Raw genomic sequence first — 17,713 nt, 5'->3', positions numbered from 1 at the left:
TAAAGCTCACTCCCCTGATCTCAGAGATAGAGGTGTAGACGGATAAAGCTCACTCCCTTGATCTCAGAGATAGAGGTGTAGATGGGTAAAGCTCACTCCCCTGATCTCAGAGATAGAGGTGTAGACGGGTAAAGCTCACTCCCCTGATCTCAGAGATAGAGGTGTAGACGGGTAAAGCTCACTCCCCTGATCTCAGAGATAGAGGTGTAGACGGGTAACGCTCACTCCCCTGATCTCAGAGATAGAGGTGTAGACGGGTAACACTCACTCCCCTGATCTCAGAGATAGAGGTGAAGACGGGTAACGCTCACTCCCCTGATCTCAGAGATAGAGGTGTAGACGGGTAAAGCTCACTCCCCTGATCTCAGAGATAGAGGTGTAGACGGGTAACGCTCACTCCCCTGATCTCAGAGATAGAGGTGTAGACGGGTAAAGCTCACTCCCCTGATCTCAGAGATAGAGGTGTAGACGGGTAAAGCTCACTCCCCTGATCTCAGAGATAGAGGTGTAGACGGGTAACGCTCACTCCCCTGATCTCAGAGATAGAGGTATAGACGGGTAAAGCTCACTCCCCTGATCTCAGAGATAGAGGTGTAGACGGGTAAAGCTCACTCCCCTGATCTCAGAGATAGAGGTGTAGACGGGTAAAGCTCACTCCCCTGATCTCAGAGATAGAGGTGTAGACGGGTAAAGCTCACTCCCCTGATCTCAGAGATAGAGGTGTAGACGGATAAAGCTCACTCCCTTGATCTCAGAGATAGAGGTGTAGATGGGTAAAGCTCACTCCCCTGATCTCAGAGATAGAGGTGTAGACGGGTAAAGCTCACTCCCCTGATCTCAGAGATAGAGGTGTAGACGGGTAAAGCTCACTCCCCTGATCTCAGAGATAGAGGTGAAGACGGGTAACGCTCACTCCCCTGATCTCAGAGATAGAGGTGTAGACGGGTAACGCTCACTCCCCTGATCTCAGAGATAGAGGTGTAGACAGGTAAAGCTCACTCCCCTGATCTCAGAGATAGAGGTGTAGACGGGTAACGCTCACTCCCCTGATCTCAGAGATAGAGGTGTAGACGGGTAAAGCTCACTCCCCTGATCTCAGAGATAGAGGTGTAGACGGGTAAAGCTCACTCCTCTGATCTCAGAGATAGAGGTGTAGACAGGTAAAGCTCACTCCTCTGATCTCAGAGATAGAGGTGTAGACAGGTAAAGCTCACTCCCCTGATCTCAGAGATAGAGGTGTAGACGGGTAACGCTCACTCCCCTGATCTCAGAGATAGAGGTGTAGACGGGTAAAGCTCACTCCCCTGATCTCAGAGATAGAGGTGTAGACGGGTAACGCTCACTCCTCTGATCTCAGAGATAGAGGTGTACACGGGTAACGCTCACTCCCCTGATCTCAGAGATAGAGGTGTAGACGGGTAAAGCTCACTCCCCTGATCTCAGAGATAGAGGTGTAGACGGGTAAAGCTCACTCCCCTGATCTCAGAGATAGAGGTGTAGACGGGTAACGCTCAGTCCCCTGATCTCAGAGATAGAGGTGTAGACGGGTAAAGCTCACTCCCCTGATCTCAGAGATAGAGGTGTAGACGGGTAACGCTCACTCCCCTGATCTCAGAGATAGAGGTGTAGACGGGTAACGCTTACTCCCCTGATCTCAGAGATAGAGGTGTAGACGGGTAACGCTTACTCCCCTGATCTCAGAGATAGAGGTGTAGACGGGTAAAGCTCACTCCCCTGATCTCAGAGATAGAGGTGTAGACGGGTAAAGCTCACTCCCCTGATCTCAGAGATAGAGGTGTAGACGGGTAAAGCTCACTCCCCTGATCTCAGAGATAGAGGTGTAGACGGGTAAAGCTCACTCCCCTGATCTCAGAGATAGAGGTGTAGACAGGTAACGCTCACTCCCCTGATCTCAGGGAGCGCTCTGGCCGTCTTAGCCTCTGTGTTAGAGCGTCCGACTCCCACGCCGGAGACCCGGGTTCAAGCAAGACCCGCTCAGGAGACCCGGGTTGAAGACCCGCTCAGAGAGAGGCGAGCAGGACAAGTGGAGGGGTTACTGAGGCACACATCATCTTATCCTAAAGCTTTATTCAGAGACTCTTAATTCAATGAAGACACACACCATATTAACACAGGGTTAGCGTCTGATGTATGTCCTCTCCCCTGAGCTCTTTCCTCTTCACTAATGAGTTTATGATCAGTGAGAAACACTTCTGATTATAATATTCTGATGACAAGAGGACCGAGCTCTCAAACACTCAAACACACCGTCGCTCCAGTCAGAGATTAATGCTGACAGGACAAAGGAGATCATTATGAGCACAAAACATCCATCCATCCATCCATCATCTTCCACTTATCTGGTGCCGGGTCGCGGGGGCAGCAGTCTAAGCAGAGACGCCCAGACTTCCCTCTCCCTAGCCACTTCCTCCAGCTCTTCTGGGGGAACCCTGAGGCGTTCCCAGGCCAGCCGGGAGACATAATCCCTCCAGCGTGTCCTAGGTCTTCCCCGGGGCCTCCTCCTGGTGGGACGTGCCTGGAACACCTCCCCGGGAAGGCGTCCAGGAGGCATCCGAAATAGATGCCCGAGCCACCGGGGCTGGCTCCTCTCGATGTGGAGGAGCAGCGGCTCCACTCCGAGTTCCTCCCAAGTGACCGAGCTTCTCACCCTATCTCTAAGGGAGCGCCCAGCCACCCTACGAAGAAAGCTCATTTCGGCCGCCTGTATCCTGGATCTTTGACCCACAGCTCATGACCATAGGTGAGAGTAGGAACGTAGATCGACCGGTAAATTGAGAGCTTTGCCTTACAGCTCAGCTCCTTCTTTACTACAGACCGGTACATCGACTGCATTACTGCAGAAGCTGCACCGATCCGTCTGTCAATCTTCCGTTCCATCCTTCCCTCACTCGTGGACAAGACCCAAGATACCTGAACTCCTCCACTTGAGGCAGGAACTCTCCACCAACCTGCAGTGGGCAATCCACCCTTTTCCGACTGAGAACCATGGCCTCGGACTTGGAGGTGCTGATTCTCATCCCAGCCTCTTCACACTCGGCTGCAAACCGCCCCAGTGCACGCTGAAGGTCCTGGTCTGAGGAGGCCAACACGACAACATCATCTGCAAAAAGCAGTGATGAAATCGTATGGTCCCCAAACCGGACACTCTCCTGCCCTTGGCTGAGCCTAGAAATTCTGTCCATAAAAATTATGAACAAAACCGGTGACAAAGGGCAGCCCTGCCGGAGTCCAACATGCACCGGGAACAAGTCTGACTTACTGCCGGTAATGCGGACCAAGCTCTTGCTCCGGTCGTACAGGAAAAATTTAGGATGCACTTGGCTGGAAACTGAGGCCCAAAATAGCTTATTTTAAAAACGCATACTATATATATATATATATATATATATATATATATATATATATATAAAACTTGCTTGAATTTAATGGATCTGAAATTAAAAATCACAAACCAATAGAATAATCAAACGTTTATTAAGAGTTACATAACAAAACCTAAAATATTTTTAACAATAAATATAAATAATAATACCTAATAATATTATTCTTCAAGTTTTATGTTCCATCAAATAAAACAGTTTTTTAACAGATCCACAATTATCTGAATAACTGCACAAAATCACAGAATGGCAGTGGGCCTCTATTCTGCTGCTGCATGTAAAACAATTTTTACTTACATTTTAAATTGCTGTGCAAAACAATGCAAAACAAAGCAACTTTGGTGTGTCCTCATCTGAAACTTTAAAATACTTCCATACCGCTGACATGCTTAATCTTTGATATGCAGACGCGTGATAACAGCTCGACTGTGAGTGAAACCGAAGCGCTTGCGCACGGATGGGAGGGGCGGGTGACATTCATTTTCGGTTTACGTTTTCGGCTGTTTTTTTTATTTCGGCCCGAAACTGATAATGCCATTTTCGGCGGCCAAAATTTCGGTGCACCCCTACTTGAGTCAATGGCCATAAAATAGTTGATAAACCCCAGAAGTCCTTAACACATCTAACACACACACACACACACACACACTTGTCTCCCAGATGTCCAGCAGATTCTGCAAGAAACTTCAAAGTCAAGTTCTCTAGTGAAACTGCAGGGGGAATCAAGCCTCAGCTTTGAGAAGCTGAGAGTCAAACACACAATGACTCTGAACTCTTTTCCTCACACACACACACACACACACACACACACACACACACACACACACACACACACACACACACACACGCACACACACACAGAGCCTCTCATGAGTGTGCTCTTTGTGTTTTAACAGAGCAGACTCACAAACACCAGCGTTATAATTGATAACGTACATTAAAACCCTAGAATTACTTACTGTGAATAAAACAAAAACTGAAACAAATTCAAACTAAATACATCACAACACCCACCCAAACTCAGTCCAACAGTGGCAGAGAACACCAGCTCCAGTCATCCCTGCTGACCTTTGAGACGTTAATGCCCTGATATCTGAAGAACAGCGGTGTGTTATCTCAGCATATTCAAATGAATGGAGCCGCTCGCTGGTCATGTGACGCTGTGAGACATGCAGTCTGTCTGTAAACCTCTCGTGGAGAGTTAGAGTAAGCAGATTAAAGCTTTTCAGGTTTCACTGGCTGTGGAAAGTTCTGTTAGGGCGTAACGGTGGCCGTGTTGACACTGCAAATGCCACTGTGTGTGTGTAAGGGTTGAGACGTCCGGGATCTTACTGAAGTCCCTCAGATAATGAAGTGTAAAGAGAGAGAGGATCAAAACAGGCGCATTTTAATTATTGTCCCCTTAGTTCCAGTGAAAGGAACTCTTAATGTTCACCAAGACATTTTGGACAATTTCATGCTCCCAACTTTGTGGGAAGAGTTTGGGGACGGCCCCTTCCTGTCCTAACTCTTATTAAAATGTTCTCCACACTGAGTTTGCTCTATTTTGAAAGCCACAGCAGAAGTGCATCTCTATTGTGCGTCTCTAACACACATCAGTCATTATACAGTCAATGATTCAGCCACTTGCTTCTTTACTGAGTTAATGAATGACTGGGAGTTAGACTGTGACTTAATATTGTTTAATATTTAAAAGTATCACTTTGTTTTTACCACTACTTCATATTTCTCTATTGAACATTTGAAAAGGTATGCCTCTGAGCAGCGTTAAACCCTGTGTAAGTACATCTACATGCAGCTTGTGCCACTGTCATTCATTGCTTTATTTTTTTTTTTAATGGAATTTGACATAAAACATGACACATTTAATAGGGTTAGAAAAATTGAAAAATACACCTGAAATCAACTTAAGAGAATTACTGTCAAAGAGGTGTGCCTGCAGTGGAAGAGAGGGATGTGAAGCGCCTCAGAAAGCCCTGCTGAAATACAGCATGAGGAATGATGTGCACGCTGGTGGACCTGCGTATGTTGTCTTTTGGGTGCTGGTATGATCCCAGCAAGACCACAACAAAACTTGTGTATGTGTATGACGTTTCTTACTGTGTGTTCGTAGCTAAACACCAAGACAATTTTCCAAATCCATACAGAGTAAAAGTAACACTGAAGCAATGTTGCAGTTAGTGAATTAAAGTAGAGTCACACTACACGTGATGATTGAGCATTAGTGATGAACACCTGCGGTTAACAAGCAGAATCACTGAAGATAAGAGGAACAACAAGAGCAGAAAAAAAGAGAAGAGACGACAACAACTACAACTGACTCACAGCCACACAGCCTTAGATGAAATCAATATCTCAAACAACTCCATAAACAACATTACCATATTAACTTTTTACAAACCAGTTTGACTCTCTTTCTTTCATATGGTGCATGTACAAAGGTTGTTGAGTTCATTTAGTTGGGCTCTTGGCCATTGACTTTGGTTGAATTAATTCTCTTTCAGCAATTGTTGAAAGCGCATGCGATCACTATTTTCAACAATATTTCATGCTCCTGAGTCCTGACTGCAGTGACATTATGGAGGGACATGGTGAAGAAGAAAAAAAATTCGATGGGAGGAAAAAACATTTGGCAATGCTTTCGCATTCGCTCAAAAAAAAATTCCGCTTTCCCCAGAGAAACGCAAAGTTATTGAGCAAACTGCTTATGATTATGCTTTTATTAGGCTTTTTTTTTTCATATCTCTAAAAGTTTATGTTTTGAGATGAACACAAGCTCTTTTTAACAGTGTACGGATCTTTTGAAACAGGAGACAATTCCTTTAAAGCTTTGAAATGTTTTACCAGTGCCATCGATTAACAATGTAATCACAACTAAAACATTTAGATTTTAGGGAGCAAAAGAAATTACAGTTATAATCATATAATTCAATAAATCATATGTTTTAACCTTATATTGTTTTCCTTTACAACATTAATGTGTTAAATATAGAAATATGCAAGCAAAATTAAAACAATGACAGCTGGCCTACTCACACTCAACCCGCAAGACCAGCTTCCCCAGCTCCGTTTCACTTGAGGACATACATAAAGCATAAACCAGTCTGGACCAGCCTGGACTTCCTGCTGGTTTATGACGATTTTTCAGACGTGGACGACACTGATCTATGCAAAACCCCCTTTAGAACCTTTCCTTTTAAAGAGGATCTATTGTGCCCTTTCTCAGAGTCTTGATGTTGTTTCTGGCTCTACTAGAGCAGGTTTTCCTGTTTGAGTGTTGATTATTCCTCATATTCTCCATTGTTGTGGCTTCTCTCTTCCCAGTCTGTCAGTAACGCTCTGTTTACTTCCTGTCTCTATGAAGCCCCTCCTTCTGAAAAGCACACTGTGCACTGATTGGTCGGCTGGAGCAGTGTGTCGTGATTGGTTTTTGGGAAATGTCCCGCCCCTTACCATAAGTTTCAACACACGACTAACTAACTCAACCAGGCCCCGCCCCTTTATTCTGCATATTAATTATTTAAATGAGGAATATTGTGATGTGTCGGTTCCCGGAAGAAACTCAAGATGGAGGCGTTTGAGGAGTTCAGAAACACTGATAGAGAAGAACTGAGACATCACACACTGAAGACAGATGAAGATGGGAAACAGCAGAGTAGCTCTTTAAAGGTAGGGAGACAATTTCAGAGAGGCTAGCAATAGCGAGCTAGCTTTGAAAGCATGAGATCCCACCCTCCCTTCAGAGCGTCTCTAAAGCCACGCCTCTTTCAAAACACATGAACGCCAGCCAGAGTCTGCAAAGAGTCCCGAGACGAGAGATGGCGATTAACTACCTCATGTCTCAAAGCACATAACACCATAATAATCAACTTAATCAACCTACAGAGCTCTAGTTGTGCCACCTGACTGCTGCACTTTCATTTCGGCGTTGATAGAGTTGACATGAAAAAAATCATAATTTTGAGACGTGAACAGCTCCGAGTATAACGTCACGGGTTGCGTCTCTAAATGACGGTTATGACATGAACGCAGCATTAGCTGGTTGTTTTGGTTCAGGAGGAACAGGCGGCTGCGGTTTGTTTGTGGCGTAACCTTACGGACCGTGCTGATGAAGTGCTGATATATCTATAATGCCCCTTACAAGATGTAAAATAAGTCTCTGATGAGTGTGTATGTGAAGTTGTAGCTCAAAATACCCCACAGATCATTTTTATAGCAAGTTAAAATTGTCCCTTTTTGAGGGTGAGCAAAAACACACAGTTTTTGTGTGTGTCCCTTTAAATGCAAATTAGCTGGTGCTCCCCGCCCCCTTTCAGGAAGAGGTTGGAGCTTCAAGAGCTCATGTTAGCAGCTCTGATTACCTCACACACACACACACACACACACACACTGAAACTGTTCAGCCTTTTATGATCAAACTGGAGTCGGACGATGATGGAGAGACTCCAGAAGAAGAGACGACATGTAGAACGAGACTAAAGCGCTGGTGTGGGGTAAGATGAGCCAGAGAATGTCTGCTGGTGAAGAGAGAACGGGGATAGTTTAGTGTAATTACGGTTATAACTGATAATCAATAAATGTGAGACGGACGACAGCTCGAGCTTGACTACAGCAGCCCTTCCTCTCCTCCACATGTTCCCGGGGGCGGGGTTATGCTAATGTCAGGGGTAGTGATGTCACCGACTCGCTGTAGTCCTTAAAAAGAGATTTCTGTGAAGCTTTGAGCGGCGTAACTTTGCAGATGTTGTTTCTGCTCAAACAGCGACACTACACACTCACTAAAGTTACACAAGCCAAATCATAATGACCACCCCTTTAATATTTACACCACTTCTATTATGGACGTGAAAAGAGAGCAGTGTAACAGTAGTTCAGTGTCTTGGAGAGAGAAATATGATATGATAACACAAACATGATTTCATTTGATCTGGGCTTCTGAAACCAACACTGAAAGCCACACACATCTGAAGGCTAATGGAGATGTAGACCTTGTGACAACTAGCCCCGGTCTCCTCTATTCTGAAGCTGAGCACTATTGGGGGGGGGGGGGGGGGATATATCCATAGCCTGCTAATTCAAGGCCTGGAAATCCCTAAATCCCCAGTTATCTCCAGGTTTCCCATCCCCGTGCGCATCCAGAGGCAGAACCACACCCACAGCACCAGCCACTGCAGAGGAACATCTGCGCGCATCTGGACTCATCACACACACACACACACACACACACCGCCGCGTCACCGCGACTGATGGAGAGACGCGCCTCGGTCTGTGAATTAAACACGGGTGTGCGCGAGGGGATCAACACACTCTCTCCGGTGAAAGTGACGAGACAACCAAACTCACTGATATCGCTCTTCCAGCCATCCGCCCTCAGTCATGTCTTCTTTCACACCGATACTCCCACAGCCGCGCGCGTGCCGGTGAAGCGAACGGAAGTGAGCACCGATCCCGGTTATAAATGAGCATATGTTCGTACGATACCCGGGGAGCTGGCGCGAGGGTCTCGGGGGGTCTCGGGGGTCCGGCAGGCCGAGGATGTGTCCGTGATCCCGCGGAACGCGTTACATTAGTGTCCGCTACACATGCCAGAGGAACCGGCGGAGAGCTTCGGTCCTACTACCGTGAAGGACTCGCGTTCCATATTCATGAGCTGCGCTGCGCCATTGGAAGAGAGCGACGCGACGTCAGCACTTAATATCAATGAGCCAAGCGATGGATCGAGTGTAAGCTTTAATATTCATAAACCGAGCCTTCGTCATAGTACAGTGTGTTATTTACAGCTCCACACCCACCGAGGGACGTCATCCAGAACCATCGGATACAACACTGTCGCTTACGCATTCATTTCAAGTCAAAATAAAGGTTATAATAATAATCATCATCATGAAAAATCTAAATACACACAAACAACAAGTCTAAAGTCTAATACTATAATACAATTGTCTTTATTATTATTAAGTGATAGGCTATATTGTTGCTTTTAAATAATTAAAGGAACTAACCCATAAGTCCCCGTAGTTTATCTGGTGTTTCCACACAAGTGTACAGGGTTTATTCAGCTGAGGAACTCAATTTGTAATTTTAACAACACTAATTACAAAAAACCCTCATTCACAATAACACAGTACATATAATACAAAAAACCCTCACAAAGTATGCGTAAAAATCCATTCACCCTCAAAAACAGAGCCTCATTACAACACCAAATACATTCAAATGTGACAAAATCAACGAGAGAGAGAGAGAGAGAGAGAGAGAGAGAGAGAGAGAGAGAGAGAGAGAGAGAGAGAGAGAGAGAGAGAGAGAGAGAGAGAGAGAGAGAGAGAGAGAGAGAGAGAGAGAGAGAGAGAGAGAGAGTGAAGTGGAAAATCCGCCTCAGCCTCAGAAGCATCACTGAAGTGCTTCATTCTGACCCAGATTCCCTCGCTCTGACTCTAACATACACAGTTAAACACAGACATTACAGCATGCATGATTAACACCACATGTGGGCCACTACCCCAGGCCAAACACACACACACACACACACACGCGAGCAAATGAACTACAGCGGAGAAAAGGGTTAATAAAATGGTGGCAATGGGAAAGTGTGAGCAGTCACATGACTAATATATATTTTCCTCATACATTGATTCATTTTTAACTTAAAATCTGTGTGTTAGTTTGAAACACACACACATGAGGAACGCATTGGTCTGAATAAGCATGGACACACTCCTCATTCTCAGGGTGTAAAACTCATAACAAGCTCCTTATCTTAAACCTGCAGTAAGCTGTGTTACTCAACGACGCTTGTGAAGTGTGTGTGTGTGTGAGAACCTTCTGTTCAGGCAAACCCCACTACAAAGTCCAACTCAAATGAGGCAAAGACGGCATCTCTTGATTTGCCCCTTGAGCTGAACCTGACCACAGAAAAACTCACTCACCTATAAAACTCTCCACACATTAGAGAGAGAATGGGCCGCTCTCAGGAGTGTGTGTGTGTGTGTGTGTGTGTGTGTGTGTGTGTGTGTGTGTGTGTGTGTGTGTGTGTGTGTGTGTGTGTGTGTGTGTGTGTGTGTGTGTGTGTGTGTGTGTGGGCATGTTTTCGTGAAATATCAGGACACAAATGTGTATAATGACAAGGGTATGACACAGGTATTACAAAAAGTGGGTGAAATATGAGGACGTTCCCCATGTCCTCACTTTTCAAAATGCTTATAAATCACAGAATGAGGTTTTTTTCACAGAAAGTGAACTGCCCAGTGTGTGTGTGTGTGTGTGTGTGTGTGTGTGTGTGTGTTTGTGTGATGGGTAGGTTTAGGGTCAGTGTAAGGGGATAGAAAATACGGTTTGTACGATATAAAAACCATTACGCCTATGGAATGTCCTCACATTTCACAAAAACAAACATGTGTGTGTGTGTGTAGGTGTAGGTTAAGGGGAGAGAATATCCAGTTTGTACAGTATAAAAACTATTACGTCAAAGGAGAGCCGCTATTAAACATGTAAACCGTCTCAGGTTATATATGTAACCGGTTCCCTGAGAGAGGAATGAGACGCTGCATCATGGCGTCAACACTACGGGAACGTTAATGCTAACGCCGCCACACTGAGGAAGAATCCCTGACAGGACAAGGTCAAGCTCGAGGGACCAGTGATCCTGGGCTTGAGTTCATGTCCAGACTGTGAAACCTGATGAATGTGTGCCGAGAGGTCCAGCCGCAGCTCAAACATCAGCTGAAGCCTGCGAACACCAGGCCGACGATCGGCCGCGGGCAATGTCCGACTGCTTTTGTGCGTCTGAGGGCTTAGTTTTTCCGGTGTGGAAAAAGCATTCCACTGAGCAAATATTTTCACAATAACATGAGCGGAGTGGAATAAACCACTTGATTGGCATGATTGATATTCAAAATGGTAAGCAAGTGCTGCTTTGTTTATCGTTTCTAAACCTGCACTCTTAGTTTCGCTTTCCCTTTTTGAATGACACATATTAACAAATATTTCTGCTTAAATAGATTATTATTTACTTATATAGATATTATTTACTGCTTATCTAGATTATTATTACAGATTTTTATTTACCAATGACAGTCATTGGTAGATCTCTCGTGTGTTTGAGTGCAGCTTTTTCCCCAACACAGTCCTCTGTCATCAGCGCTAGTTCTTTGTCGTTGGTTTGGTGTGTCCCACCTTAAGAGTGCACCCTTGGAAGACGCCACACTCCTAGTGCAGTGGGCCTGGACTCCACACGCCTCATAGGACAGAGCGATAGCGCCTGTGAGCCATATAATCTGTCATCCCCAATAAGGGGAAAAGTGCAGGTGGAACCACCGAAGCAGAGCCCGGACTGGACACAGCAGAGCAGCCTCTTTTACTCCTGTGGTGGAGGGACGAAGACTGAAGTATGATCGGCTGGCTCAGAATTATCTCAGCAACCTCAGCTGGAGTCCATCTCAGACCCAAACTCTCCAAATCTCCGGCCAGGGGGGAGCCCTACACTTGATACAGAAGACCTCTCTGAACAGGGAGAGACACAAGATCTGAGAACCAGACTCAGGCTGGCCAGAACAGAGCCTCTTCAGAAGGTGGACTCAGTCTTGGCGAACCCTCACTAGATCTCCAGGGAGCAGAGCTATCACAAGGAAGACGAACAGATGGACGTCTGCTCCCCAATGGAGCTGGAGGAGTGAGGGTGAACCAGAGGGGGAAGTGGGTCCAACAAGTCCAATTCTGCTTGGCCATATGGACTCCAGCACCTGTGGGTAGAGTCTCCATTCCCCAGGCCTCAACAGGATGTCTGCTCCCAAGATCCAATACCCTGGAATTCAAACTGTCCCAAGTGTGAGCCTGACGTTCTTCTCCCAGCAATGTTGAACAGGAGCGGCGCTTTAACTGAAACTCCCAATAGTGCACATATGTGAGATGGTGGTCCAGTGGGTTAAACCATGGAACTGGTATGCAGAAGGTTGCTGGTTCAATCCCAGCGGTCACCACCAGTGTGTCCTTGAGCAAGGCACTTTACTCCATGTTGCTCCAGGGGGATTGTCCCTGTAATAAGGGCACTGTAAGTCACTTTGGATAAAAGCGTCTGCCAAATACATAAAAATGTACACAGTGGGACTTTTCATACACAGATCGTCCCTGAAATGTTTGTTTGTTTTTAATTTCACAAACAATGTGAGCATCATCCCTCTTAGACAGCAAAGGCATGGCGGCACATATCTTAATTTTTTAAATAGGTCTCTATTTGGATCAGCACTTGTATGGCATCATAAACGGTTCACACGCACATGAAGCTAGGAACGGTTTCGATCTCAAGAGTGACACTACTCATAGGGGAGGTCTGAGCCGGACTGGTCCGAGCTGCGGAACTGGCTGGACAGGAGGCCACAGTAAAAGAGATGAATATGCGTTCACCGATCATTCAAATACTCGAGCCAAACAATCAGGAGCTCCTGCCAGGGCCCTGAGAATAAGAGGCCCTAGCCGTCAGTCGGTCTCAGGTCCACGAGCTTGCACTGACGTGAGCGAACGACCAGGCGGGTCCTGGGGACCCAAAGCTGATGGCTTACTCTTCTGTTCCAGATGGGTGCGGCTCTTCCATCTGGTCTGACTACAGACCGAATCTGTCTGACTGCCGTAACCTTGGGATGAGTCTGAAATATAGATTTAAGGTAGTCACATTCTGTCAGCTCCCATAGTCGATTGTGATAGTCTAGTTATTATCAACTGGCCAGAGTTTAGAGAGCGCAGTAGACGTGATGGAGTATAATATGTTAAGAGCTCGCTCAAGTACTGGAGATAAACCATTTAGTGCTTTGTAAGTAATAAGCAAGATTTTAAAATGTATGCGATGTTAAATAGGCAGCCAGTGCAGTGTTGACAGAACTGGGCTAATATGGTCATACTTCCTGGTTCTAGTAAGAACTGGAGCTGCTGCGTTTTGGACCAGCTGGAGTTTGTTTATTAAGCGAGCAGGGCAACCACCCAGTAGAGCATTACAATAATCTAGCCTTGAGGTCATGAACGCATACATTTTATGGGATTTAGACATTGAGATGGAAAAATGTGTTGATGCCAGAAATGGGTCTTCCAAAACTAAGATTGGTATCAAAGAGCACACCCAGGTTCCTCACGGACCACGAGGACTGGACAGAGCAGCCATTGAGAGTTAGACAGGAAGCTAGGTTACTATGTGTGGAGGTGTTTGGTCCAATGACAAGGTTGGTCCTAACTGGTTTTTCTTCTGAGAAAAAAAAAAAAAAAAAATCATTCAACATTTTATATAATCTATACATTCCATTATTTTAGTGAATTTGTGTGTTTTGTCAGGTCTTGAAGAACTATAGGATCATCACCGTCAGGAAATACACACTGAGACGGGATCAAGTGAATCCAGACACTTTATTGAGGCACACAGTGAACATGGATGATATGAATGATGGATAATAATAGTGTCTTCATCTTACAGGTGGAGCAGATGATGAGCTGGCAGATGAGCACACACACCTCAGCATGGCATCGCTGGGGCAGGTAATAATCCACAGGAGAAACACAGGGATGACCGTCTTTGTAGGAGTACTGGAAGCATTGAGAGTCTTTTCTAGTTCTAGGCCAGACACAGAATGGCCTGAGTGATTTTATGTGCTGCTGATGAGTGTATTGATTGGTGGCAGGTGTGTGTGATTAATACTCTGGTGAGAAGGATCCTGAGTAGTGGAAGTGAGAGAGCCAAAGTCAGACGCACAGCTTTGCAAAATATACTTTATTACAAAGAACACGCGTGTTCAGTACACGTGTACTGTTCTGATGACGGAACACACTGTACGCTGACCCTCGCCTATGAGTTAAAAGTGAAGTATATACTTTGGCCTTAACAGTGAAAACTAACACCATATTTACTAATAATTCATCCAGCCAGACAGCTTTGGGGACATATCCTAATGACAATGATTAATTATATTAAGAAGAGGATCTATGACTTCTGGAAGAATCTCACATTTCATAAAGTGAATTAATGAAAAGTATTTACAAAGAACATAATGAACTTAAATTAACACAATAAAAGCCATGAAAACTTAAACTGTGAGTATGTTGGGATGTTTCCAACCCCACATCTTACTTTACGAGTCTTACAAGTAATGCGAAGAATAAATTATTGCAAACAAAATACTTGCCATATGTTAGTATGCGTACATTATTCTTCTATTACATATTACATTATATTACTTCATATTTCATAATTATATTTAATTATTTCATAATGCAACACTTCAATGGGTAAATGAGCGCATCAGAGGAACACACACACACACACACACACACCTTTTATTTGTACACATAACATTGAAACTCTAATGGTGGCTCCTTCATCTAATAGAGCTTTAAGTTTTTAGCTGCTGTATTTGTACTAACCAGCAGATGGAGCTGTTTTCTTCAGCTTTGAATCTTTTCCTGGGACAGTCAGGGGAAGCCTCAGTGACTTCTGGAAAGATAAGTACAAAATGTGCAAAAAGTGTTTTTGTGGAAATTGATCTAATATTCAGATCCTTCTTTAAAAAAGAAGATGGTCCAACGGTTCAGGTTTTAAAAATCTGGCTTGCATCAGACGACTGCCTCTTTTCCTTTGAGTTCTCTGAGATCTGAAGAAGAAAGCAAGATATTACTTAACAACAAGTCAATTCAGTTGTCATACAGTCACATTCAAGAATGTTAATATACTAATCACAATATGATTCACTTAAAAAAAGTTGCTCAACACAGAATATTCAAACTATGATTATAGTACTGTTAAATTCTGAATATTTATTCTAATTAATGGATAACAATCGAGAGAACCAATGAAACGATAGGACTACAAAACCATCAAAGGAAACTAACGCATAAAACAACACAAAAAGAGTCCAAAGATGAATAAGAGTCCCCTAAAGGATTCCAGACGCTCCACAAACAAACCCTAAAGTCCAGGAGGAGGGTGGAGTGGAGGCGGAACAGAGGGAGGGATGGAGGGTCAGGCCCATGAGGACGGAGGTGGAGGTGGAGGTGAGGAGGTAAACAAGACAGCGGTAGCCATCACTGGCAGCTTAGATGACACCAGGACCAGCGGACTAGAGAGAACAGGGACCACCGAGCTCCACAGCCACTGGAGCTTGAGATGCATATAAAATATATACATAAAACCACGGAATATACAAAACTAAGGAAACTGAGGCATTAAACATCACTCAATAAGAGGCCTAGGAGCATACTCCATACTCTAAATATCCAAATAAATGTAATTACTACACTAAATTAACCATATAAACTAAAATACTGATCTAATTATTGATCTAAAGCCCACACTGTCACTGTATGATAATTGAAATGAACTGATGACATCACCGTTTTCTCCGGAACGGCTGTACGGCCGCATCAAATTCTGCTGTATTATTTTCCTGTTTAACACTGTAAAGCTGCTTTGAAACAATCTAAATAAAGTTGACTTGACAGACAGGGAACCTGAATTAGCAACTCTGAATTAAATCACACTTTAGTTATTCAATGTATTTTTCATTTCAAGTTGACAGTTTCTTAATTTTTTTCTGCCTTAAAGTGGTCATGAATTGAGAAATCTAATTTCCTTGAGCTATTGACAAATAAGAGGCCGTCATACTATAAGAATAACCTGGACGTTTCAAAACAGAAAACTTTTAAGTCCAAAAACAACTGTTAGATTTTTAGTAGTAAGTTCGACACCATATACACCATTCAGGCATAACATTATGACCCTGGTGAAGTGAAGTGAATAGCATTGATGATCTCTTCATCGCATTATCTGCTGAAAGAGCCACAGCCACAGGGAAAACCGTTTCCATGAAAGGCTGGACATGGGCTCAACAATGCTGAGGTAGGTGAGACGGGTCAAAGTCACATCCACATGATGGAGGACCCAAGGTTTCCCAGCAGAACATTGCCCAAAGCATCACTGCCACGCCTTCTTCCCATAGTGCACCTGGTGCCATGTGTTCCCCAGGTAAGCCACGCCTTCTTCCCATAGTGCACCTGGTGCCATGTGTTCCCCAGGTAAGCCACGCCTTCTTCCCATAATGCACCTGGTGCCATGTGTTCCCCAGGTAAGCCACGCCTTCTTCCCATAGTGCACCTGGTGCCATGTGTTCCCCAGGTAAGCCACGCCTTCTTCCCATAGTGCACCTGGTGCCATGTGTTCCCCAGGTAAGCCACGCCTTCTTCCCATAATGCACCTGGTGCCATGTGTTCCCCAGGTAAGCCACGCCTTCTTCCCATAGTGCACCTGGTGCCATGTGTTCCCCAGGTGAGCCACGCCTTCTTCCCATAGTGCACCTGGTGCCATGTGTTCCCCAGGTAAGCCACGCCTTCTTCCCATAGTGCACCTGGTGCCATGTGTTCCCCAGGTAAGCCACGCCTTCTTCCCATAGTGCACCTGGTGCCATGTGTTCCCCAGGTAAGCCACGCCTTCTTCCCATAGTGCACCTGGTGCCATGTGTTCCCCAGGTAAGCCACGCCTTCTTCCCATAGTGCACCTGGTGCCATGTGTTCCCCAGGTAAGCCACGCCTTCTTCCCATAGTGCACCTGGTGCCATGTGTTCCCCAGGTAAGCCACGCCTTCTTCCCATAGTGCACCTGGTGCCATGTGTTCCCCAGGTAAGCCACGCCTTCTTCCCATAGTGCACCTGGTGCCATGTGTTCCCCAGGTAAGCCACGCCTTCTTCCCATAGTGCACCTGGTGCCATGTGTTCCCCAGGTAAGCCACGCCTTCTTCCCATAGTGCACCTGGTGCCATGTGTTCCCCAGGTAAGCCACGCCTTCTTCCCATAGTGCACCTGGTGCCATGTGTTCCCCAGGTAAGCCACGCCTTCTTCCCATAGTGCACCTGGGGCCATGTGTTCCCCAGGTGAGCCACGCCTTCTTCCCATAGTGCACCTGGTGCCATGTGTTCCCCAGGTGAGCCACGCCTTCTTCCCATAGTGCACCTGGTGCCATGTGTTCCCCAGGTAAGCCACGCCTTCTTCCCATAGTGCACCTGGTGCCATGTGTTCCCCAGGTAAGCCACGCCTTCTTCCCATAGTGCACCTGGTGTCATGTGTTCCCCAGGTAAGCCACGCCTTCTTCCCATAGTGCACCTGGTGCCATGTGTTCCCCAGGTAAGCCAAGCCTTCTTCCCATAGTGCACCTGGTGCCATGTGTTCCCCAGGTAAGCCACGCCTTCTTCCCATAGTGCACCTGGTGCCATGTGTTCCCCAGGTAAGCCACGCCTTCTTCCCATAATGCACCTGGTGCCATGTGTTCCCCATGTAAGCCACGCCTTCTTC

The 17,713-nt window shown here is 45.5% G+C and overlaps 1 protein-coding gene across 1 annotated transcript in view; it reads right to left on the bottom strand.

Annotated features, from left to right (window-relative positions):
* The window catches only part of jakmip1 (janus kinase and microtubule interacting protein 1), a gene marked incomplete at its 3' end in the record, with an annotated part of 37,736 nt that extends 28,703 nt beyond the window's left edge, over positions 1-9,033 (bottom strand). The window contains exon 1 of the mRNA XM_079838854.1: positions 8,745-9,033. The remainder of the gene's footprint in view (positions 1-8,744) is intronic.
* Positions 9,034-17,713: the final 8,680 nt, after the last annotated feature.

The sequence above is a fragment of the Gobio gobio genome, assembly GCF_949357685.1.
Source record: "Gobio gobio genome assembly, chromosome: 16".
NCBI classification, from domain to species: Eukaryota; Metazoa; Chordata; class Actinopteri; order Cypriniformes; family Gobionidae; genus Gobio; species Gobio gobio.
The sequence above is the reverse complement of the archived record's forward strand: the minus strand, read 5'-3'. Positions and strand labels throughout refer to the sequence as shown.